Raw genomic sequence first — 22,913 nt, 5'->3', positions numbered from 1 at the left:
TTATTTATCCCTCGGCCCAGAAAATTTGGAAAAGTATCCTGCCTCATCCCTCAAACCATCATTGGTCAAGGCTTTATGTGGAGTTTTGATGAAGTGTTTTTGTGTAGGTGTGCTTTCTAGAAAAGGGAGTAAAACGGTTTCCTTTTTTAGTTCATGTCAGCCTAAAAGCTGTTTTTGCAGACAAACTGCTTTTGCTTATTTGCCTTTGCAAAAGATGCGTTTGTGTGAGGGCTGCAAGGGCCTTCTTCGTGACCTCCACAGGGTAGGACCCTCCATGCCTTTGCGTCACATACTGTTCCTTGCAGAAGGTACCTCTGGGTTATTGTAGCACCGGCTTTCCGTTAAATATCTGACTATGAAAAAAGTTTAAATAAAATGTCTTTGGGAATAGTAAATGACAAACTTCTCCAAACATGGTTTATGAGAGCCTTGCAGCCAATCTCCTAAAAGAAGCACCTGCAATCGGGCTTTATAGCTGATACACAAATAGTTGGCAGACAAAAACCTTGCTAGGATTTCAATTTACAACCTGTGATACATAGGGTTCTTTCTTCCTTGTAATGCTTTAAACTGAAATTGAATTTTAAATTAACTTGACACTGTGCTGTTTTCAAGTCAGATAAATAACCATGTTTCTTTTCCGTCCTTTCAAAATATATTTGATATCTTACTATGAAAGTATTTCCTGAATTGATATTAATATTATACATTTGCCTGTCCTTACTTTCCTTAGGAAAAAAAAAAACCCGAAACATAACTGTGTTGCTGTAGAAGTATTGTTTGCACTTTGACAATGATATGGTTTTGTAGTTTAAGAATTTTCCAGTTTTATTTCTGTTGCTCACTATAAAAACTTACGGTTTATTTCTGTGTTTTTTCACACAACTTTGATCAAACACTGGCCTTCAGAGTTATGTTTTCTGAGCTACTGCGTGTATAGGTAAATTCCATTTGCTTTAATTCATCAGAGGGCCACATTCTTCACTTCAGTACCCCTAATGAATCCATGTTAGAAGTCGCCAAACTATCATAGTTTGGCTTGCTTTTTTTTTGTATTTTTGAGTGTTTGCGGTTTTTTTGAGCAGTTAGACCCACAGTGTGCAGGTGTAAGTGCTTGTATAACACACCAGGTAGTCACGAATGTGGTCAGTGGTGTCTTAATCTGAAACCTGATAGCATCAATCCTTTTTACACTTGGTAGATGATACCACTGGGAAGACTATTATAAAAGAGCTGCCTTAAAAAAAAAATGGTTTTTTCTAAGTATTTTTTTAAAAAAGCGAATACATACATTTCTGAATGTGCACGTATAGTAGAAAGGAAAACTGGTACAGTAGAATTGTTTTGTTTTGTTTTCCTAATTGTCACACTCATAAGTGAAGAAAACTTTCTCATAAAACAGTATCTGGAAAAGCTTATACTGAAGGACAGACAATAGCGTAGTTCACAATGTCGGCATGCTGGGCAAAATGTATTTCTTCTGTTCCTGGTAAAAACTGTGGCTAACACCATGGGTCGGTGTGTCACTTGAAATAAGGTATTGGAGTACATCCCTCCCTCCCTTCTCCCCCAGGAAGGTGTTCTCCCAACAGCTCCCATTTTGTACCTCCCCGTTTCCTGCAGGGCATTAGTGCTCCAGAAAGAGTTTCACCAGCCCCAAGGCCTTAATAGCGGTCAGGAGAGGCAGAAGGAAAAATTTCCAAATACTTCCCCTCATAGGCTTAGGGCTGGAATTGTAACCAGCAGCTTTCGGGGGGGTACTGAAGATCACTGTTTTTCTTGCCCTATTCCCTTGCTAGCCAACAGCAATATGACCCGAGAGCCTGACCCTGTTTTTATTACCAAGCACAGTGAAGAAATATTTGGAATATTTCATTTCCATGAGTGTATTAATGAAGGAGACAAAAAAAACAAACCTCTACCTTTAAATGGGACGAGAAGTTATGCAGACCTGCCCGACTCAGCCAGAAATTCTCTTAGGCAAAGGAATGCCACATGAAATTGGAAAGTTCTCCTTCACTCAAATAAGAGTGAAATACCAGAGCCTTAGTTCAGTTACTTTTCACTGTCTTACCATCATCTCTCCTCTCCCTTCCCCCCCCCCCACCGTTACTCCCCCGAGGTATTCAAATGGAAAGGCTTTTTTTCAAAGGTATTTGCACAAAGAAGGCATTCGGCAGCAGATGAGATTTCTTGTGATCAAAAGCATCTTAGTCTGCTCTGATCTTTCCCCAGAACTTAGCTTAACGTGCAGAAAAAGGACCCTTGCTCAGTACCCTTTGCAGTTGTGGTGGACATCGTCATTGCATATTCCAGGGGCGTGCATGTGTGCGTATGTAGGCATATTTGTTTGAGTCTCGGCCAGGATATATGCCAAAGAGATTAGACTTCATCTTTCATCCCGGGGAGAAGAGAGCCTAAATGGGTTTATCATGGGGTTTTCATTCACTCTGTCATTTCTCCCTTCTTTATAGTTCATTGCTAGGCTTCTAATTTTTCCCGACAGCAGCGCACACCCCTGCAGCTGGCCCTGCATAATGATTCCCTCCTCCTAGACCGACACAAGAGGGGATGCATAAATCTCCTGCCATCAGGGTGCCCCCTTTAGCAGGCACTGCCCCCTCTCCCCCCTGGAAAAAGATCTGTCCCCTCCGCAGCACTCTCATTTACCACCTACTAGCTTTGCCCGCTGAGCCAAGATGCTGCTCGTGACCATTATCCTGCCTATGTTAAACATCGGGAATGGTTCTTTTCTGACAAAAATACAACATTTTTTTTTTTTTTCTTCTCCTAATGACAATTATTAGTGGAAATTGGAGCGCCTTTGGCAATTGTGTTTGATGCAAGCATTATACCATACAGCAACCAGCTCCTGTGAAAAGCAAGACCTGCCTGATGGCTTGAATTAGGAGCTGAAGGATGAGGAGGACTGTCAGGAGCAAGAATTTTGACCGAAATACAGGCAGGTCTTCAGGAGGTCTTAAGTTAGAGATCCCCATGGTCTCCAAGGCCCTGTATTAATTCAAAATGATTGCTTCGAACCATCGGGTAAGGGCAGCGCTGTCAAATCCAGGGCTGAACTTACCCAGCACATTGGCAGTTTATAAATCAGATGGGACTTGTGGACTGTTTACAAACTATTGTTTGAAAATCTCTCTTCCTTAGCCCTCCATCCTCACTAGTAGCAGTGGAATATAACAGCTGGCTAAAAATCAACGCAGGAATAGTGTAAAAGGCAGCAGTTTCTGTTCCTGTCCCGAAGATGAAAGCGGGCGCAGGATGAATGTGCAGCGCACAGGAAGAGCTTCGTCATCCTTTATCAGCAGCAAAGGGATAGGTAAAGGTCAGCCTCTCTTCCAAGAGACTTTCCACAAAATACTAGATTTCTCAAATAGGTATTTGGTGTTAGCAATGCGCTGATAGTCTGATATTCATAGTTTCTTTGAGAATTAAGTGATGTTTTTCTTCAGCTACAAGTATTTGGCTGTTTTCTCTGCTGCTGTCCTTAAGATGATTCATATTGCAGTTATTTTAAAGAGGCGGATAAACTACAATTGTTTATATACAAACAGAATATGGCATTGGCTGCCAGAAACCAATCTCACTAATATTTGGCTTGCTAGGTTGCCTCGTCTTTTCATGGTTTGGCTATCAGAGAGAGCAAGCTGAAAATTAATTGAAAAGAGTTTCTTTCTTTCCGAGTGCGCTCAGAGCTAGTGGTGTTTTCTCCTCTGTAAATGCTGGCAATTGATTATAAAATGTCAGAGGTGTTAGCAGTGTCAGCGACCTTCATCCAGCCAGCTGGAATAATAGGCCAGACTTGCTTTAGGACACGCTGTGGTCACTGACAGGTTTTGTTGCATCTGCAGCCAACTCTGTATCATTAACAAGGAAAAAAGGGTGGATGGAGGAGAGCGGATTGTAAATGTAACAGTGCTCATTCCGCTAAATTTACTTGAAAAATGATCATTTTTTGTGTCCAATGCCATTTTGTACTCTTCGTGGTCTTCTAATTAAGCCTGGAGGATTGTGGATCCGGGCGTTGATTTGAGCAGTATCAGCTGTCCTCCTTCCAGAGAAACAAACAAAACTTCATCTCTCTGCTGCTGGGGACTAACTTGTGAACTGATTTCTCTTCCATGCCTTGGTAACTACACATTATTAGGAATCCCACTCTCTGACTTCATGTACAGAACCGCATCCCTGCAACAGACCTGCCTGCCAGCTGCGCATCACGTACAGCTGTTCCAAGGATGCTTAAATTTGACTTTGCATCTCAACTACTCCCACTTAATATAATAAGCTTTGAAGTAAATTTATGGGGTTGTTGAAGAAAAAGCCCTCCACGTCTCATAGCAGTCTCTTAGACTCTGTTTGAGGCTAAGGCCCAGCTTTAAAACTGATGATGGTGGTTTATTTCTTTGAGATCATTTTGTTAGAACAAAGCTGTAAATGCGTTGTATTGTACCAGCAATGCTTGAAAAATGAAGGAAGAATGTGTATCCCCTTGCTTGGTAGACCCATGTGAGTGGTTTTCTGAGGGGATTAGGCTTTTCTTGCCTCAGCGTGCCCTTGCAGCAGTAGCAGTGACAAAGCTTGGTGGCCAACGTGCCTGTTGCTAGTGGCAGAAGTTACCTGAAGTCCTTGGAAGGGAAGGGGAAGGGAGAGGAGGGCAGAGATGGCAAAAGCGTTAAACTTTGAAGAGCAACAGAAGTAAGGCTCTGTTGAACTTGAGGAGAACTTCACAATCCCATATGGCATTCCTTCACCTTAATAATGGAAAAAGTCTGTTTATTTTTTGTTTTAATATCTTGTCTTTGTGAAGTTTTAGGACTGGATTTCTTGTACTTTATTTCCTGGATATCTCGTCTATTAAATAAAGTCTCTATTGCTCTCCAATGAGAGCAGGTACACAGTGAAACAAAAAAAAGACCTTTCTGCATTACACAAGTTTTTCTTGGGTTTAGTATTAATCAAGATTCACTGATATGCTTAAAGATTTGGGGCCAAAGAAAAATATGAGAAAGTTTGTCTTCTGAGAGTCTCTTTGAAAAGTCAACGTTTTGCTGCTCAGTAAACCTGCCAGCCAGCTAAAAGTTTCGGCTCATGGACATGATGGAGCTCGGGACTGGGAGCCGGCTGTGTGATGGTCTGCGAGGGATGTGGGCTTGTGGGTCACCTTGTGCCTTGGCAGAGGGAGGAGGCGCTACCGGGAGGACAGTGCTGGCAGGGAGAGGTGTGGAGTGTGCGAGGGATCCCGCTGCTTTCACTACAAATGGCTCTGACAGCTCTATGTGCCACCCGAGCTCAGGCTGGTTTTAGAAACAGCGTTCTGGCTTCAGAAATGCAGAGAGAAAATATAGTAGTGTAAAGCTGGCAGTTCTTCCACAGTAAATACCAAGGCCGCCCTTAGCATTACCTAATGGAGGACTTAGGATACATTCTCTTAGTTCTCTTACCAGGCTAGTTTTACCTAAATGTTTTAAATACTTTCAGTTTGTGACCTGTGAAAAGATACTTCTGCTAATTTAAGATTAAAAATACGTTTTAAAGAGTTTTCATGTGTAAAATGCTTATAGAGTTGAACTATTGAAAGACTCCGTGTTGGAGAAGATGCATACGGTAAAAATGGTGGTAAACATGAAAAAAGGTTGGCTTGCATTTCTGAGAGGTACAAACCAGTCTTTGTCCCCTTTGGAAAAAATCATAGGATAACTTGGGTTGAAAGGAACCACCGGAGGTGATGTAGTCCAACACCATGCTCAGATCAGGGACGGTGAGATCAGGTTGCTCAGAAGTATTTAGTGGTCTGCTCTAAAAACTTAAGTATATGGTGGTGAGTTTCTTGGGATTTCTGAAAGGGAAAAAAATGAATTGTAATGTGTCTCCTTTGTCTTCACCTTTCAGAAGGGAAAAAAAAAAAAAGGAGGCTGAGAAAAGAAGTTCTTCACTATGCATTTCCTTTTATTTTTAGATGGAAATAAAAATTTCATCAGGCTAAACCTTACTTTCCATATTCAATTATTCCCCAGAAAGCTGAAATAAGTATAGATGTAGGCTTTTCGAGAATATGCCCCTAGAAGCTAATTTCTGAAGCAAAAGGAAACTGCAAGGTGACATTGCTTTTGAAAATTGAGCCTTAATAAAGGGCTTCATTTAGGCATCCATCCTTGAAAATGGATGGTGAACTGTGTGAGGGCTGGGAGGGAAAGGGGAAAAAAGGAGATGCAAGAGAATGATAGTAGATGAAAGTACAAGGTAATTTAAGCCCTTGGTTAATGTCCCTATTTGAAATTAGCACTGGTTGATTTGGTCGCCCAACCATTGGCAGCTCAAAGTCAAATTCTTACCATGCAGTGTTCTTGCCACAGACTGGGCTTGAGTAAATTTGTTATGGGTCTACCATTACCTTCTAGAAAAGTGGCCCCTCCAAGGCAGAGCTAGGATGTTCTGTAAATAGCTTTCTAGTGCTTTGCTTGTCCCCAAGACATTGTAAGTTGTAGAGAAAAGCAGAGAACAATGCTTACTGATAATGGCGGCTATAATGAGTTTCCCCTTTTATAAGGCTGTGTTGAATCTCCAGCAGTCAGACAGTGTAAACATCCCTCACTGGGTCTGGAATGGGGAATGTTGCATCACTCCTGTGCTGAGGGAGCTGAGAGCCTCTTCTGTTGTTCCAGGTGAGAAGAGCGAGGGGGACAGCCCAGGGCTCAGTTCTGGGGCTCGCCTGGTACCCGCTGGAGCACAGCTGAACAAGACTAAACACTGACGCCGCCCCACCTCCTCCTGAAGTCCCACCAGAAGTGGGTTCCTCTCTCCCAAGCTGTGGTGTGCACACAGACTTCTCATGTGAATTTTTTGTAAGGTAAGCTCACTTTTCCCTTTTTTTAAAAAATTAGAGTTTTCTAAATGGGAAATTATATTTTATTTTTCTAGACAAATTTGTTGCTATTCATCAAGACTTTCAGACGTTGATGGAGCATATAATAAATGTTTATTGCTACTAATGGAGATAAAACTTCTATGAGCCAATCTTGCAAGAGGCATTAAAAATTAGCAAAAGAAAAAAAAAATAAAGAAAGAACAGCTTGGCAGAGGTTCTGTATTCATAATCCTATTTATAGATGATGTACTGGGTAGAAGAGCAGGTTTGTGCCTCTGCCAGCAAGATGCTCCAGCCTACTGCTGTGCTAGTGCTTGCCCTAATTTTGCACTTACATTCTGAGTCTCCCAGGGGGATGCTGAGCAGATGTGTGATTGACCTGAATCTCGAAGGTGCGCAGGTTTGACTGCGCCTCTGAGGATGATCGGAGAGATTCGATCAACTTCTTTTCCAGGACCTGTTCGTGTTGATTAGCATGTGTTGGCCTGACAGGTTTCTCAGAAACCAGCTTGTAAAGCCTTCTTCCAACTGAGAATTTTCTTTATCCTCAAGTGGCCAAAGAGACCTGAAGCAAAGATTGACAGAAGGGTTGCACAAACATGGCTCTCGGTCTGTTCTTTAGCTGCAAAGTGGTTTAAAACCGTTTTGGCAGCTTGCTTGGTGCTGGCGACGCTCCTGGAAGCGCTGCTGTCGGGAGCACTGGTTCCAGCCTGGCGTGAGCCTGGAGGGGAAGGCGAGGGATTTTGCTGGGATTGCCTGTGCCACCTTCATCTCGGCTACCGGTAATAATTGGCTGTAGACCGTACTTTTCGGAAGATAGCACTTAGCTATTCCAGCAGGAGAAACATGTGTCTCCCGTCTGACACCAAAGAGAAACGAAACAATGGGAGAGGAAAATAAAAGAGCCAAGTTAAGAAAACAAGTGTATTCTAGTGTTTAGCTAGTAGCTGGCTGCATGCCAGTTTGGGAGGGGCTTTGTTTAGGTTGGGTGGTTTTACTTTTGGATGCTTCTGTTCACAAAGTTTTACTTCCCCTTAAAAACTAAGGGGAGAAGGAGGGATCAAAATACAGTTTTACATGCATGTAAGCTGCGGAATGAATAAAAGTGAAGACAGCTGTTCTGAAACAAAAACATACATTCTGCCTTCACCCATTCATTTATGTACCTAAAATCATGATTTTTCAAAATGTAGGGTAAAGCATGAAAATAGCCACTATTTAAGCTTACTTAGAAATACACATCAGGGAAGATGAGTATCACGAAGGAACAAAGGTGGATCCTGTGGGGGATGCAAACATGAGGGTGGACTTACTGAAAGCAAGTAATAGCAGAGTAATTTAGCTGTGGAATTTTAAACCAATTATGTGAATAACAGAGGATATGTTCTGAAAGTAGCCAGAAGTGCTTTCTTGTGGGTATAGCTAACGTGGTTTCAGAAAGCCTCTGCCTGGCCAGGGTTAGGGCTCCCACAGCTGGGACGGCGCGAGTGCTCCCATGTTTGGCTGTACGTTGCTGCCTCGCTGCACGTCGGCCTTTCTCGGTCTGCCTCTCCCATGGTAAATCTTCCCAAAAAAATGCACAAAGGTGTGTCTGATAATACCCAGTGCCTCAGCTTGTTTCTATGTCTGACTGGAAAGTCTGATGTTCAAAAGGTGCTTGATTTTGCAATGATTAAACATTTTGATAAGTCGCAGTAAACTACATCAAACTTTTATTGAAATTACTGCAGGTTTCACACAACTGGACTGATTAAGGGTAGTATTTCAAGAAGCCTTCACTGATCTAGTTGTTTCTTGAGCTCTGTTCCTTTGAAAGGAAGATTAGCATCCTTGTGCTTTTTAATAAAATGAGCCACGTACTAAAAACCCACTGTCAGCAGTTTGGCTTGAACACCAGAGTCTGTGGCTCATTGCTCTACAGAACATGGAGGATATTAAATGTGGATATTAATTTTGTTTGTTCCTTCTTCACAAAGAAAATAGAAAATGCTCATACAAGAGGGGGAAATAGTTTACGAGATTCTTCAGCGTTGCCTTTCATAGCATGCAATTACGAACTTTGAGGCATAGTGGATATGAAGTGTTTTCCTGGTGTTAGCTGTGTGTAAATAAGTATGAGTCAGGTTGGTTGGGGGTTTTTTTACAACTATTGAAGTACCTACATGGTAGTGCTTAAAAAGAGAAACAAAAAGTTGAGATCTCTACTAAACTTTCTTTTCTTTCTAGAAGCTTTCCTCAAACTTCATTAATCTTCAAAGTTTTCCCTTTAAATGGGTGGCCAGCGTAAGCATTTCTGCAAATTCATTTCACGTGAAGATTTTGTCTCTAAAGTTGCTCAAGTAAGCGTAGCTGCAAATCTGATTCACTTGTGTGGCAATGAACTTCACATGTAAATCGAGCTTCTAATAAGTCTGCATTGTGGTAGAAGGTGCTAATGGCTGCCATCAATCAGAGGGCTGGTAGAAGTTGTTCTCCCCCTCTCCCCCAGACTAAATGAGACAGCAATTAAATGCCCTTTTGTTGAGTGATAGCTGAGACAATGGAAATCAATGTCCAAAGCACAAACCAGAATGGCAATTCTTAAGTATAAGCTAAGCCATGTGTCCCCAGGGATTGGCATGTTGATTTGCTTACAGCTGAGAGGGTATATGAAAGGAATAACTGGGAGTGTAGACAGCAGGAGAGGCAGTAATGCTCCTTGGAGCAAAGCCAGAAGGGAATATTTGCTGGGAAGACTCCTCGATGGGGCCGTGCTGCCATGATCTTGCCTCCGTGCAACCCAGGCTCAGCCGGCAAATTTGATCCGCAACAGGCCCTAGCATAAAGGCCTGTTGATCAAAAAATATGATACCAAGTTTGTTTGTGGTATGTTTTTACGTTGTCTGCTCGAGAATGGGCAATATCTGATCTGGTGTGACGCCTACTGATACAAACTTAACCTTTCAGCTTTTCTGAAAGTGCTTCAGCTGGCAGGGTGAGTTTATACTTCGCCGGTGCTCTTACTACAGTGGTTTAGATCCCTGGAACAGGATTTGCTGGGTTGTCAAGCCGCATCCTGAGAACAACATCCCTCCCACCCTGCAAATGCCATCACTTTGTTCCTGAGTGCTTACAGTTGCAAGAGTTACTCTTGTGTCCCTCCTAAATAAAACTGCACTGTAAAAAAGCCCGGTTTGCTCATCCGTTTCTTGTAGGTGAAAGCAATCCCTTGAGACCCTTGGTATTAGTTAACGATTTTGTCCAGAGGACATGCAGTTACTTAGGTGGTTGAACGTGTTTTGCCTGTCTTCTTCACTCCAGATCTTCTCCAAAGCTCATTATGTCAATGGGACACTTCCTTTTGACTCCAGCTCACAGTTCTGCCTTAGCTTTATTGCCTTGCTGAAAGAACCTTAAGTTAATCGGGTGCACAGGGCTGCATTGTGTCTAATTTGTGTGGGGTTTTTGTTTTTGTTGGGGGTGGTTTTTTCTGCTTTTGTGCAAAACTGTAAATGCATTGAGTACAACAAGCTATTGCATTTACTAATGACAAGGTGCACTGCTGTCAGGCAGCTCATACGCTGTTGGCAGAGACTGTGGCTATATGATGCTTTGCAGCAGCTCAGCTAACCTGAGAGAATGTCTTCTGCAAGTTTCAGGCTCCAAAGAAATGTTACAGTAAGAAATTATTTTATTTTTGTGCCTGAAAAGTATTGCACACAGATGACCAGAGTCATCTGAGGTAATACTAGGATTTGACTAAAAGAAAATGTATCTCTTTAGAGAGTTCTGTATTCAGTTTGTTCTGTGGAGTTCCGTATCTGTCACAGCTCTTCTGAGGGCTTGAACAAAGACAAACAAAACTACCTGTATTAAGAGGTCCACAGGAATCCCTACTAGTTGGTGTTCCTTGTCCTTATCACTCAGCGATAAGACACCCTGCCTTCTCCTTGTGTCCCCATCAAGGAGAACCTCTTTTCAAACTCATGTTCTACTGCACTCACGGTTTCGTCTTCGGCTTTACAGTATTGACAATTACTGTGAATGACACACTTCACAATCCCATTGTCTTCATATCAATTCAGGTGTTCACCCGTTAATGGGAATTAACATGTGAATTAATGTTAACGTTCACATTAACTCTGGTTGTAGCCTTGACTTGCACCTGGCTTCTGCATCAGATTCACTATTAAAGCAGAGACCCAAGGAACCAGGAGAGACTCTACAGGGGCACAGCAATACACTGCCACGTTGCCAGCATGAGTATGATACTTTGAACCTTTCAATGAAGACCTTGGATTATTAATGTGATCTTCACTATTACCAATACTGGTACCTTTTCTTAAATATTAAAGCATTCTTATCAATAAATATATAATGATAAATTCTACAGTGTGGCCAAGATGATCATAGGCATAGAAAGTACAAAAGCTATTTGTGCTGGTTTATATTTAATTATTCTCTGCGTAATTTTGAATAATCATGGATTAGCTTTTTTTAAGCATCTACTTCTATATTGCAAGCCTTCAGCAGTCCCATAAAGCAGAGCCACTGACTGCTATTTGATGTGTCCATTACCTCCCGCAAATGCCTTGGAATACAATGGGGTAGCACGCAGACTTCAGAGCTGTCATGACAGGTATTAAGAACGTGTCAAATCCCGGTGATGGCTGATAACATATCTGTCATTTGTGATGGGATTATTAGGAAGAGGAAAGCCACTAGGAGAAAGATACTGTAGGAAAAAAAAAGGGGGGGAGGGGAAGACAGGAGAAGAGAGGATTTACTGTTCTTTGGAGCTGCCTGGTTTAATTAAGCCTTGTCTAGTCCATAAACAAATCTATTAACTTCCTGAATGCTTTGGCAGCTTACGCACTTCAACGCTGCAGCAGTAATTCCATGGAATTTAGGTTTCTCTTAGGTGGATAGTTGCACTACAGGTACTGTGGCTACAATGAAGGTTCTTGACCAGTGCATGGAAACAGCCAGTGCAATAGTACTTTTTTTTTTTTTTTAATTATTATTTTGTTTTCTAATTGAGAGTTTAACAGCATATTGTGGAAGAAAAAATTCAATGGGCACATAAGACCTTTCCTGCATGGAAACTCTTTATTGAGCTGAGGAAGGAGAACAGTCTGCCAGTGCCATTTGATTTGCACCTTTGGTTAGCAAAAGGACATGAAGGATTGCCTTTTTTACTTCTGGATGTGTGTCTTGTGTGAGTGTGGAAAGAAGGCTGAGCTTCATCTCACCTGTAAAATTAGGTTCTGCTGAATGGTTCCAGTGTGCCTAGTACACAAACTGATGCCTTTCAGGTGTTTTAGGCTGAGCTGTAAACACATCGAAGGTCTAAAAGCAGTTAAATATTGAGACAAAAGATGCATCTTATTCTGTTGCCTGCTGGTACTCAGGCAGTGCCAGGACAGAGGAGGTGACCTGCGTTGCTTCTTGCTGTCAGCATCTTTTTGGTGCAGGAGTGTCCCCAGGAGCGGTAGAACCAGTGTAGCTATCTCATATGGCCCCTACACACAGCTTGATTCGGGGCAGGGGGGCATATTAGATGTCAGGAGAGGGGAAGACTTGAACTTCATTGGGCTGAGACAGTTATTCCTAGCTGTCATATGCTCCCTTAAATCCCCTTTCAGCAGGATTCAGCAGGATAGCCTTTGAACAGAGACTCATAACACTGTCCAAATTGTTTTTCTGTCTTTTTCTTCCAATTTATCTGTTGGCTTTGTGTGAAAAAAGACCTGGTCTTTATCTCTACCTGTTCCACAGGCCCCGCCAAGGTGCTTATCAGCTCTCTCTGGGCCCTCAGTCCATCAGGGAAGCAAGGGTAGTTGAGGTCAGCCAGTGCCCTGGTGGGCACTTGGGTACCACGGGACTGTCGCTGGAGGACAGCTGCCATGTTGGATATGTTCAACCAGGGTGGCTGCCAGCTTGGATGATGCAGCTGGTGGCCATCCATGCTGGTTGATGGCTCAGAGAGGAGCAGCTGCAGGTAAGCCAGAGGCCAAAAGATGGTCTCGGGTTTGGGGACCACAGATGGAGAGAAGAGGGACAGAGAAGGCCTACGTGAAGACCAAGCTGTAGCTGTTGTGGCCTGGGGTGTGAACAGTGTTTGACCGATGTTTAAACAATCGGTGGTATGTGAGAAGCACGTCATGGCCTAGCCAAGAGGCTAGGAGCAGGGAGCAGTGGTGGGGCAGCTGGCTGGCCTCTCGCCCCTGCAGAAGGATGTGCTGGAGCACGTGACAATGGCTGCAGGATGAGCTACAACAGGGATGGTGATGGTACCCACCGCAGGCGTGCTCACAACAGGATACCTGGTGTGTACCGTAGGGGAAGAGCATGCACCGGGGCCGTCGCAGCACGCCCGTGGGCTCACGCCCTTGCTTAACTCATGGAAACTTGCTCGCCTGCCCAGGCCCTCAGGAAAGACCTTTTTTTTTTTTTTCCCCCATCTCTAAATGCACGTTTACCCCACCCACAGAGGCTGGCTGAGCAAAGATCGAAGAGCGACCTGAAGCAAGGACGCCAAGTTTTAAATCTGATGTATTGTGGCTTAATTCATTTCCCAAGGTAGCTCTCTCGAGGGCCTCGTGGCAACTGTCCCAAAGCAACCAGTGATTTGGGTACCTCAACCCAAAGCTGGTTTAGCTTAAGAGTTGTTAAAGGAGCCTGATTTTTTTTTTTTTTTCTCTCCAGAAGCTGAACTCAGCATTTCTTCGGAGTAACTTGAACAGTGCACCCAGAAATCATTAATCATACTGTAAAATCTTGGCTTCAGCTTCCCCCTTTATACGTAGGAGATTACCATATGGGTTGTTAACGTTGTGTCTTGCTGGCTGGCAGTACCTGGGTTGATACCAATTAAATATGGTTTTGTAAAGAGGAACGGCTGTGGAGGAGAATGGCACTGTAGCAAAGAACCTTCCTCCACCAGTCACAGGTTTGCTTTTGGCCCCGGGTAGGTGCAACACAGATGTTCATGTATATCGAGGACGGGCAGCCCATGGTGTGGGACTTAGCTCCCTTCAGGAGGAGACATCAGTGCAAACAGGGACTGCTGGCAGCATTCACAGCCTACTTTTTTTTTTTTTTTCCAGCGCTCTCATTGTCTTTCATCAACTCCCATATTTAATAGATTTACATGGTGAATGGGTTTTCTGTCCTGACAAAAGACTACTGTAAAGTGCACATGAGCTTGGAGTACTCCTCTGAGGGAAGCTATTCCTTCCCTGTACTCTCTCCCCCTTCCCTAATTCACTAGATTTTCAGTTAAAAAGAAGAAATAGGAACACTTATCTTGGAGATATTGCAGAAGCTGACTTGAGACACAGCTATTTCTTTTTTTCATGTTGTTGTACGTGAGGTGTCCTGAGATAACACAGAAAATCATGAGGTTGGGGGAGTCACCTCTGAAGATCATTGAACTTTTAATAGAATTCCTTTTGGTTTCCAAGATCAACACTGCCCTGCGTGGTCTCAGTTCTGTTTTACATGTCCTTGCACTTAGCTGCAGTCCAGTTTTTGATTTATTTTTTTTATTTAGTGGTAGGATTAGAAGGATCCTTTGAAAACCAAACCACCACTACCATCCAATTTAATTACACAAGGATATCTTTCACCTGGGCAAAAGTCTTAACTCTTGAGTTCATCGCATATTTGTACGAAAACTGATTTCTATGCTTGTTTGGACAAAGTAAAACATTTCTAGCAATGAAAGAAATCAGCAATGGTCATGGTTGTTGTTTGGGGGAGGGGAGCTGGAAGGCAAAATATTGCGAAACAACTTTTTGCTGATTACAAACAAAGCCCAGTGGGAGATTTCTGTTTTGAAAATATTTAACTGTTGACATGAGGATGTTTGTTAGAATGTTTTTAGTGCTGATAAAGGAAAGGAACATTCATTGGAGTTTTGGTAATCTTGAACAAAAACACATGTTAAGCTCTGGTTGCTCAGCTCTGATGGTCACGTTACATTGTGTAGGCAAGGTTTTTCTCAGCTAACACTTTCCTCTATTGTTTCCACCTCTAAGCCTTTTATTTAGAGGAGAGGGAATGAGAGAAAGAGGGGTTTGGTCATAAGGAGAACAGTGTACTACACGAGTGTCTCTGATAACACTTTCAAGGTGGTGGTTGCAAGTTGAAAGGTTGCAGCTAAGCCTAGGCAAAGCTAAAAAATTTGTACTCGTTTTAATTGTGGTGTAAAGCATCAGTATTATCATATGAAAAGCACCAGTGATGCCTTGACTTGCTTGATAAAATAAGAATCTGCTCATGGTAATGACCATTAACTCACTGACAGGATGATAAAGAGATTACAGGGTTCAGCTTCCCACTTATAAAGAATTGGTTAGTGCACGTGGTATTCTGCTAGTCCCATCTCAGTGTATGTTGTGGAACAGTCATGGAAAACATTTTTAATATTTTTAATGTGCTACCTGACAGCGTGATCTCTACAGTATACAATTTTCTGTTCCTCTGACCTCTTACACACCGATTGTATTGGGAAAACATTAATTAAACGGGAACAATGTATTTATTGTGACTTGAAGTTGCTTTTATCGCAGTTCCTATTGTTCAGGTTCCCGAACAGGAATGAAAGAGCCTGCTTAAAGATGCTCTCCAAGCGCTCTGTTTAAGGATGGCTCTTTGTTCGTAACTGCCAAAAAGTAGCAGCAAAACTATAAAAGGAAAAAATCCCTTCTGTGTGATTCCAGTCCCTTGAGTCTTGATGCAAAATGGTTTATATTAATTCACTTCCAGATTTAGATTCGTTCAATTTTAGTCTAGGTCATGGATCGCCAATGTGTTTTGTTCTTCTTTAAACGGACTATGCATCCCTTGGTAACAGCTTGAAGATATAGTAATTTTTGGAAAGATGGAGAGAAAAGTAAGACCTTATGGAAATTCAGTGGGAGTCTTGTTTATACACCAACCTGTAACTATTATTTATTCATTTATTCAATATATGTTATATTGACAAAGAACACCTCAGTGCCCTGAACAGACACCAGTGTCTGTAGTGTTACAGTGCTGGTAGTGGCCTTCATCTAAAGCTCATGAGGCAGATGAACAGTTGGGGGATCAAGGATAAGATTTTGAGTTCAGAGTCCAGCAAAGTCCCATCCCTCTGAAAAGGCTCCGAGCCCCGCTGCTTCTCAGTTCCTAATGAGGTAATTTTGGCTTGACAAAACCGTTCCGGTCTCTTCCTGTGCCTTGCCTCTTTTATGGCATGTTACACGGTATGACATACAGCATCTTTAAATGAGAGACAAATCAACTCTCTCTTCTGTCCCAAGTACGAAAAATAGTTTTCTTTCATGGCTAAGTGTCAGCTAGCATAGTTTCCACAAAGTTGCACTCACTCAAGCCCTACCCAGCAGAAATGTCGCTGCTTTGAAGTGCCCTGTAACATTCTTGTCCATCCTGTTCCTACCTCCTTCTGTTCCTGCCTTTCTGTTACAAAGTTTTGTTCTTCAATGTGTCAGACTGATCAATTATATACCATACAGAAAGGCAGTTTGCTTTCCTTAACTCTTCTGTCTAGCTGTAACCATTTCCTCTGTCAACTTTCTAAATAGTCTCCTGCTGGTTTTGAGCATTTCCACAGCATTCGTGTTACTCTTAGCGATGTGTGAAATTCCCTCATTCCCTTGTCCTTGCCAGCCTTCATATGCGTTCATGTGAAATAGAAACGTTGCCATAAGGTAGTGGATGGAGGGGGTTGCAATGAGAGGAAGTCTGAGAACGTCACCTCAAGCCTGTTAGTTCATACAGAGCTTAAATCACAGGATTTAGAAGGGCTGCAGAAGCCAACCTGAGGAGCTGGATGCTGCCTGCTACTTTGAAAAGTTGGGGGACCTGTTCAAATCCTACTGGTGCCAGAGAAGAACGTGTTTGTACCCTGAAACACAAGGAGGGGAGTAACTAAGCTCTTAGGTTAAGCATAAATGTCGGGGAAGCGGGAAGCTTTGCAGCTGCGCTGCTCTGGCTCCCCACTGCCAGTCCTCAGCTCAGCTTTAACCAAGTCGGGTTAAAGTTGGAGCTTGGAGCATCAGGTTGTTGCAACCTGTGTTGCAGTTGTGTATCCCGATGGCAGCTCAGGTATGGTCTCAGTATTCAATCTGTTACTCCAGACCTACAGGCTTTTAAGAACATAAACCCCATTGACTCTTTGAATGTGCCAGGGATCTTTATCCCCATCCTTTTCTGCCAGAATATCTATAAAAAAAAAAGATATTTTTTTTTTTATTATTTTTCATTTAAAGAACTTATCCTGTCGGATTCTTTTGTTGATGTTCCTGCTTATTGTTTGCGATCTTACTTCTTTCTGGTGACAGGCATGCTGAAATTTGACTTTAGACTTTGCAATATTCACAAGTTTGGGATAAAACCAAATTAATTTGTCCTATGTATGGAATACAGAATGCAGAAACAGAAGCCTGTAAATTGCTTAAAAAGCATTGTATGGTTTAAAATTTATTTGTTACCCTGCAGTTATCCATAAGGACTGCTCTAGAGTCAGCCATCTGTATAGTTACTTATAGTACTGCATGTTTCATATCTGCCACACAAAAAATGATGTTTATTCTTTTCCTCCTGATGTGAAAGCCATTCTCAGTCAATAAGCTGTCAAGCTACCCTTTTGTCATTATCGCTGCCTACTTGTGTTCTTTCACATCAAGTCTCCTAAATCTTGCTGGTGTAATGTGTTAAATTCTTTGACAAGAACGTTCCAGTTTGGGAGTGATGAGAGTTTTGCTTATTTTTCTTCATGAATGGAATGAAACACTTCTTGGTGAAAATACAAATGAAGCAGAAACTGAAAAATTTGGACTTACTTCCTAATCAGTAGAGGAAAAATGGACACTTCTGGAACGTTATCCACTGCAGCCCTTGAGCTCTCCACCTTGGAGAAGATTAATTGCATTCTCCAACTGCCGGGTTTTCTCGGCTGATAAAGAGAGGTTAGTTGGCTCACTGCGAGAGCTATTTCCAAACTGTTGCTACAGCATTTTAGGAAAGATGGGCTCCAGCATTTCGGTTTCAGCAATGAATAGCACAGCTAAGGAAGGACCTGTATGCCTTCTACTGTGTTTCTATTTAAAAATAAACAAAAAGGGTCCCAAAACTGTTTTACTTGTGCATCCAGATCACATGGCAAAGTAGATCTGTGAGGTCCTCTCTCCTCTCTGCACCCCCTACTCTGGATTTGGGGTTTTTACTTGCTTGGATGCAAGAAGACTGCTTTAAAGTTCGAATATTCAGACTAAAACTGAATCTGGTGAAGTGGTTCAAAAATAGGCTGTTCGCATCCCCTTCCTTAAAAGTATTGCACACCAGTGCTGGGAAAGCTTTACCAAATACATGTAGTAAACAGATTATTCTTCTCTAACATTAGCCTTTTCGCTGCTATGCTTGGGGAACTCGGTGCAAATTGACTTTTTGAGACTATGTTATATTTCGCATTGTTATACTCATGATAAAGCAGAAAATGGGATGCACTATTTAAGATCAAAGTAGTTTTGACTCCTGCCTTCCATGAATTTGTATTTAGGGCTGTGGGTGGCCTTCTGAAAAGTTGTTTGTGCTAGAGATGGTTTGTACAGAAGGCAAGGATGGAAAATGTAGGGGACGGTAACAATTTGTATATCTGTAATATATTACAAAGGATTTTTCCCTCCATATCAGTGCAGTTGTCCACCTCTGTTTAGTCTCACACAGCGCTGCATATTGTTTTTCTGTGAAAGTACATGATATTCTGGAGCATGCATGAGGTAACGGGGTGGTTATCAGGCTAAAGCAGCTGGGCTGCTGGGGGACATCGGTGTGGGCAGGCAGAGCCGGATGGGCAGAACGGCTGAGCCATCCTCGTCCCTTCGGTGCCAGGTCTGCTGCCACCCAGAGTGCCATGAGCTGACTTGGGTAGAACTCTTACCAACCGCAGCGCTCAAGGAGAATTACAGTAAAAAGAGATACTTTCTTTGATAGAGCAAAGAAATGACCTTGTGGAAAAATGACGTGGGGGGCTTTTGTGTGCTTCCCACCCTGTCTGTGCTGGGTCAGGGTGTGGTGAGTGTTGGGGGGCAGTGATAATATGGTACTATTCCAACTACCCCGTCAAGAAAGAGCTTGTCCGAAGCCCCAGTGATGTCTAAGTTTCAGTCCTCTAACCAGCTTTGTGCTTTTGGTTAAATTCCTGCTATCTTTGTATGGGATTTTCTGCTAGCCACTAAATGCCCCATCTTTGTCTCCGTCGTGTTGTATTTACTGGCCTTGATGACAGTGTCAGTCACTTGTGCAGTGTATTTTCTTTTCAAAATGTATTTTCTTTTTATTAGTTTGAGGATTTTTACAAGGTGAATTGATGTGCTTGGGTCTATATTGTTTATCATTTAATTTTATTCATTTTCTTTCTTAACTAAATATTCTCAGCCTTTTCAATTTTGTTTCATATGGAAGCTTTCCAGAGCTGCATTGCATGTGTTTGATATTAATTAATTATGCATCACCTAGTGAGAGAGATATATATATAAATGAATAAAGCTAATACCTTTATTCATTTAGCACTGAAATGCACTTTTCCAAAGTGATAGGCACGTTATTTAAAAGGGCTCTGTCTCATGACTGCAGGCGGGTTTTTTTTGATACAGGGGACAGAGCAGCAGAGTAGTAAGCTTTGATCTGTTGCTTTTCACTTCTGAAGGAAGACTGTTTCCTGAACCGTCTGCATCCCTTCCTTCTCTCAGGCTCTTGCTGGGTGCTGGATAAGGTGGGAAGTTTTGGCACCTCTGCTCAAATGCATCCTCCAATGCAGCATCCCTGAAGGCAGGACTCTGTGGGGTGACAACCCCCTGGGCTCTGCCCGGGGGGGGTCCCAGCAGGTCTGAGGGGGTGGGCACCTGTCGAGCTTTCCCCTCCAGAGTCTCATTTAACAGCTGGCTGGAGTGAGTGGAAAAGTCCTTCCCAAGACTATCGCTAATTCAGTTGCCTAAATGTGCAAAATTGTATTTTGCACTTAAACAGAGAAAAAAGGGAGCTGTGTGTGCATTTCCCTTAGCTGGGATCCTCACCCCATGTTTCAGGCCGAGCTGGCTTGCTTGTGGCCTTTTTTTATCAGATGGTGCAGCTTTTCCTATAGTGGTGCTCCCAGCCAGCCAGCTTGTTTCTCTGGAGGCGCAGGGCAGCATTTCTGAACTCGCTCAACGCTGCCCTTCTCTCCAAGTGCCTGTGTCCTTTGATCTTCCTTCCCCAGGCCTGGCAAACAGCCCTGCCATCAGGATCCCTGTGAGGAGTCCTACAAAGCTATAAACCTGGCTAATTTGTTGGAGGGGTGGCTTCTGAGTGCCCGCTGTTGTTTCACCTTTCCTGCCTCGTTACCCAACGAGCCTTGTATGGCTTCCCTGTGTTTTTTAACTGTGTGTTTGGGTGGGCAAGGAAACAAAACAGAACAAGAAGATGCAATGGTTGAAGGTTTTTTGCTTAAAAAAAAAAAAAAAAAAGAAACACGCAAATCCTTCCTTAGTTCAGCCTACACCAGTGTAGTTGTTTTCTTCCCTCTCCAAACCTATCTACATTTATATGGTAGGAAGGTACCACTCGGCTTTATTTTAATGCCCTGCCCTGCCCTACCTCAAAGTCCAAATCTATTTGTCACTCTACCAAGTTACCTTTCGCCCAGAGTTTCCAAACACCGCCCAGGCATTTAAAAACAGAAATGATCACAGTATAGAAACAACAAAGGCCCTTGCTTAATTCATTTGCGTGTGCATTATCCGTGAGAAGGTATCTCCAAATGCAACACGTTGTAGTTACTTGTCTAGGTGGTTCTATTTTTAATCTCCTCCTGCACGAGGGAAGTCCCATGATGATGGCCAACCAAAGAAGTTCTCCCTTCTTTATGCATGGACTTCTTCCAGTTTAAACCACCCATACGTGATGTCTAACTCCCTTTGAAGTTGGTGGAAAAAGATTTTTGTTCTGTAAATACTCAGTATATGGCCTAAACACGCACTGCTCTGGCTCCCAGAATAGTTTGCAATGGTGAGGATTCCTGCAGCTTTTGGGAACTTGGCTACGTTTTTGTTGTAAAGAAGTGGCTAGGCCCAGTATTTCAAATATGTCTTCACTGGACCCTGACACCACATGAGATTAGTTTCTTCTGATGTTAACATCTGGATTGCAACTGGACTAGTGCTTCCAGAATTTTTGTTTCCCTTGCATTCCTCAGCTTGAAGTTTACCCCAATGGAGAGAAGCTATGCTTCGGTGAAACCTGTAATGGGTGCTAAGAAAAGTATATAAACAGTGTATCACTTCCAAGCTGTCAGCTGTAATGCTTCCCCCCCCACCTCTTCCCCTGTCGCTTCTGCTATTAATAAGAAATTTTCTTTGCTGTCTCCTCTGCCACTAATCCAATGGAAAAATTTCAACTCGGTCTTGGAAGGTAAAAATATCTTGCAGGTGACTCCAGACAGGCAAACTCCAGACAAACAAAAAAAAAAAAAATCCAGGCTAAGTGCTGAGATTTTACTCAGGCAAAATCCTGTTGACTTTACAGGCCATTGGTTTGAATAAAAATTAGTAAAAACATGACGTGGAACAGAGTAGAGATGGCTGGAGACTGATTCCTATGTTACTCGTTCTATACACGGCTGTATTTCCACATATTCTTTGTTTTATCTGCCTAAGACAGTAGTTTGTAATTCAGACAGCCAAGAGGCAGCTTCTCTGAGGGCAGCAGTATTAAAAATACTGCTTCTCTTTTGGCAAACTAGAAACATTCTTGTGTGTGTTTAAGAAAGATGGGCTGGATATTTTTGGACGCTCACTAATTCAGTTCAGCTGTCCTTGTTGTTTTGTTTGCTTCGGTTTGGAAAATGAGAGCAAGGGAGAATATATGGAATGACAAGAGAAGTAATTCTTTCTGGAGCTGCAGACCACCTTGTTCGTATCTTCTCTGTATATCAAGAAATCGATCATTTACTGTGTCTTTTAATTTGTAATTCAAAACATGTATCCTTGTAATGGGCGGACCAATTTGGTTTTATCGAAGTAATCATCTGAGGGTAATATTCTCCTGCATAGCGACCGGTATACCAACTGTTGTATCTGCAATGTCTGTTTAACTTTGATGTGTTTATGAATTTACTTAACACAGCAAAAGGTAAGAAAGCTTATGGAGGGAAAAAATAATAATAAAAAAAGAATGGTAACAAGGCTTGGAAAAACATTGCTGCAGAAACTCCCTTGAGGGACAGTACCCCAAACCCTTGAAGCAACTACACAGTACAGAAGTAAAACCACATTATCATGAGCTGATGGATGGGTTTCCATGCAGAGGAAAAGAAAATGGGGGTGGCTGTGGGACAAGCTAGGGGTACTTTTCATCTTTACCCAGCTGCTCGGTTTGCTTCACGCGCCGCAGAGCGGAGGCAGGAGCAGAGAGGATGCCAACCTTGCGCACGGTTATAAAAGGGTGAAATATGGTGCGGGAGGAGAAAAGGGAAAATGAAAGTCAGGGAGGCAAACAAAGGGAAGAAGGATAAAAATCTACTTGAGTTAGTGTGAAGCCCCAGAAAATCTTTAGGCGTCTGAAGATAAGCAGATGCTATTCTTCTTGGGCTTGTTTTTCTTTCTGGTGGTGTTCAGCGTTTGACATGGTATGTCCTTCTTTGTTACAAGTGAGTGAGAGAGGTTATCTCCGTTTTGAGAGGGCTCTTTCTTTTCCAGCCTGAGAAGGTGATTACTCAGGAGAAGGTTCTTAAAACCCCAATAAATCTTGGGATCTCAACAGGTAGTCCCAATATATATTTAACGTTTTAAGCTTTACTTTTAGATGGTGTGTTTCTACTGCTCCTTTACTGCTACCAAGGGATATAATTTTCTTTATGTTGCATCTGTTAGCAGTCAATAGCTTAACCAATGGCATTCCCAAAATTGTACCAAAACCATGGGTTTAGCGTGCTTACGGTCACCTTGAGGTTCTTGACAGAACTGGATTATTTTAATTGACATAATGAAGTAAATGTACTGTACAAACA

General features: G+C 42.5%; 1 protein-coding gene across 7 annotated transcripts in view; it reads left to right on the top strand.

The window, feature by feature from the left end:
• Positions 1-22,913, top strand: part of PLXNB2 (plexin B2) — a 261,514-nt gene that overhangs the window by 76,193 nt on the left and 162,408 nt on the right. For all 7 annotated transcript variants that reach the window (XM_074592825.1, XM_074592361.1, XM_074592723.1 and 4 more), the window contains exon 3: positions 6,681-6,865. The gene's annotated coding sequence lies outside the window, so the exon portion shown is untranslated. The remainder of the gene's footprint in view (positions 1-6,680; positions 6,866-22,913) is intronic.

The sequence above is a fragment of the Larus michahellis genome, chromosome 1 (genome assembly GCF_964199755.1).
Source record: "Larus michahellis chromosome 1, bLarMic1.1, whole genome shotgun sequence".
Taxonomy (NCBI): Eukaryota; Metazoa; Chordata; class Aves; order Charadriiformes; family Laridae; genus Larus; species Larus michahellis.
The sequence above is the reverse complement of the archived record's forward strand: the minus strand, read 5'-3'. Positions and strand labels throughout refer to the sequence as shown.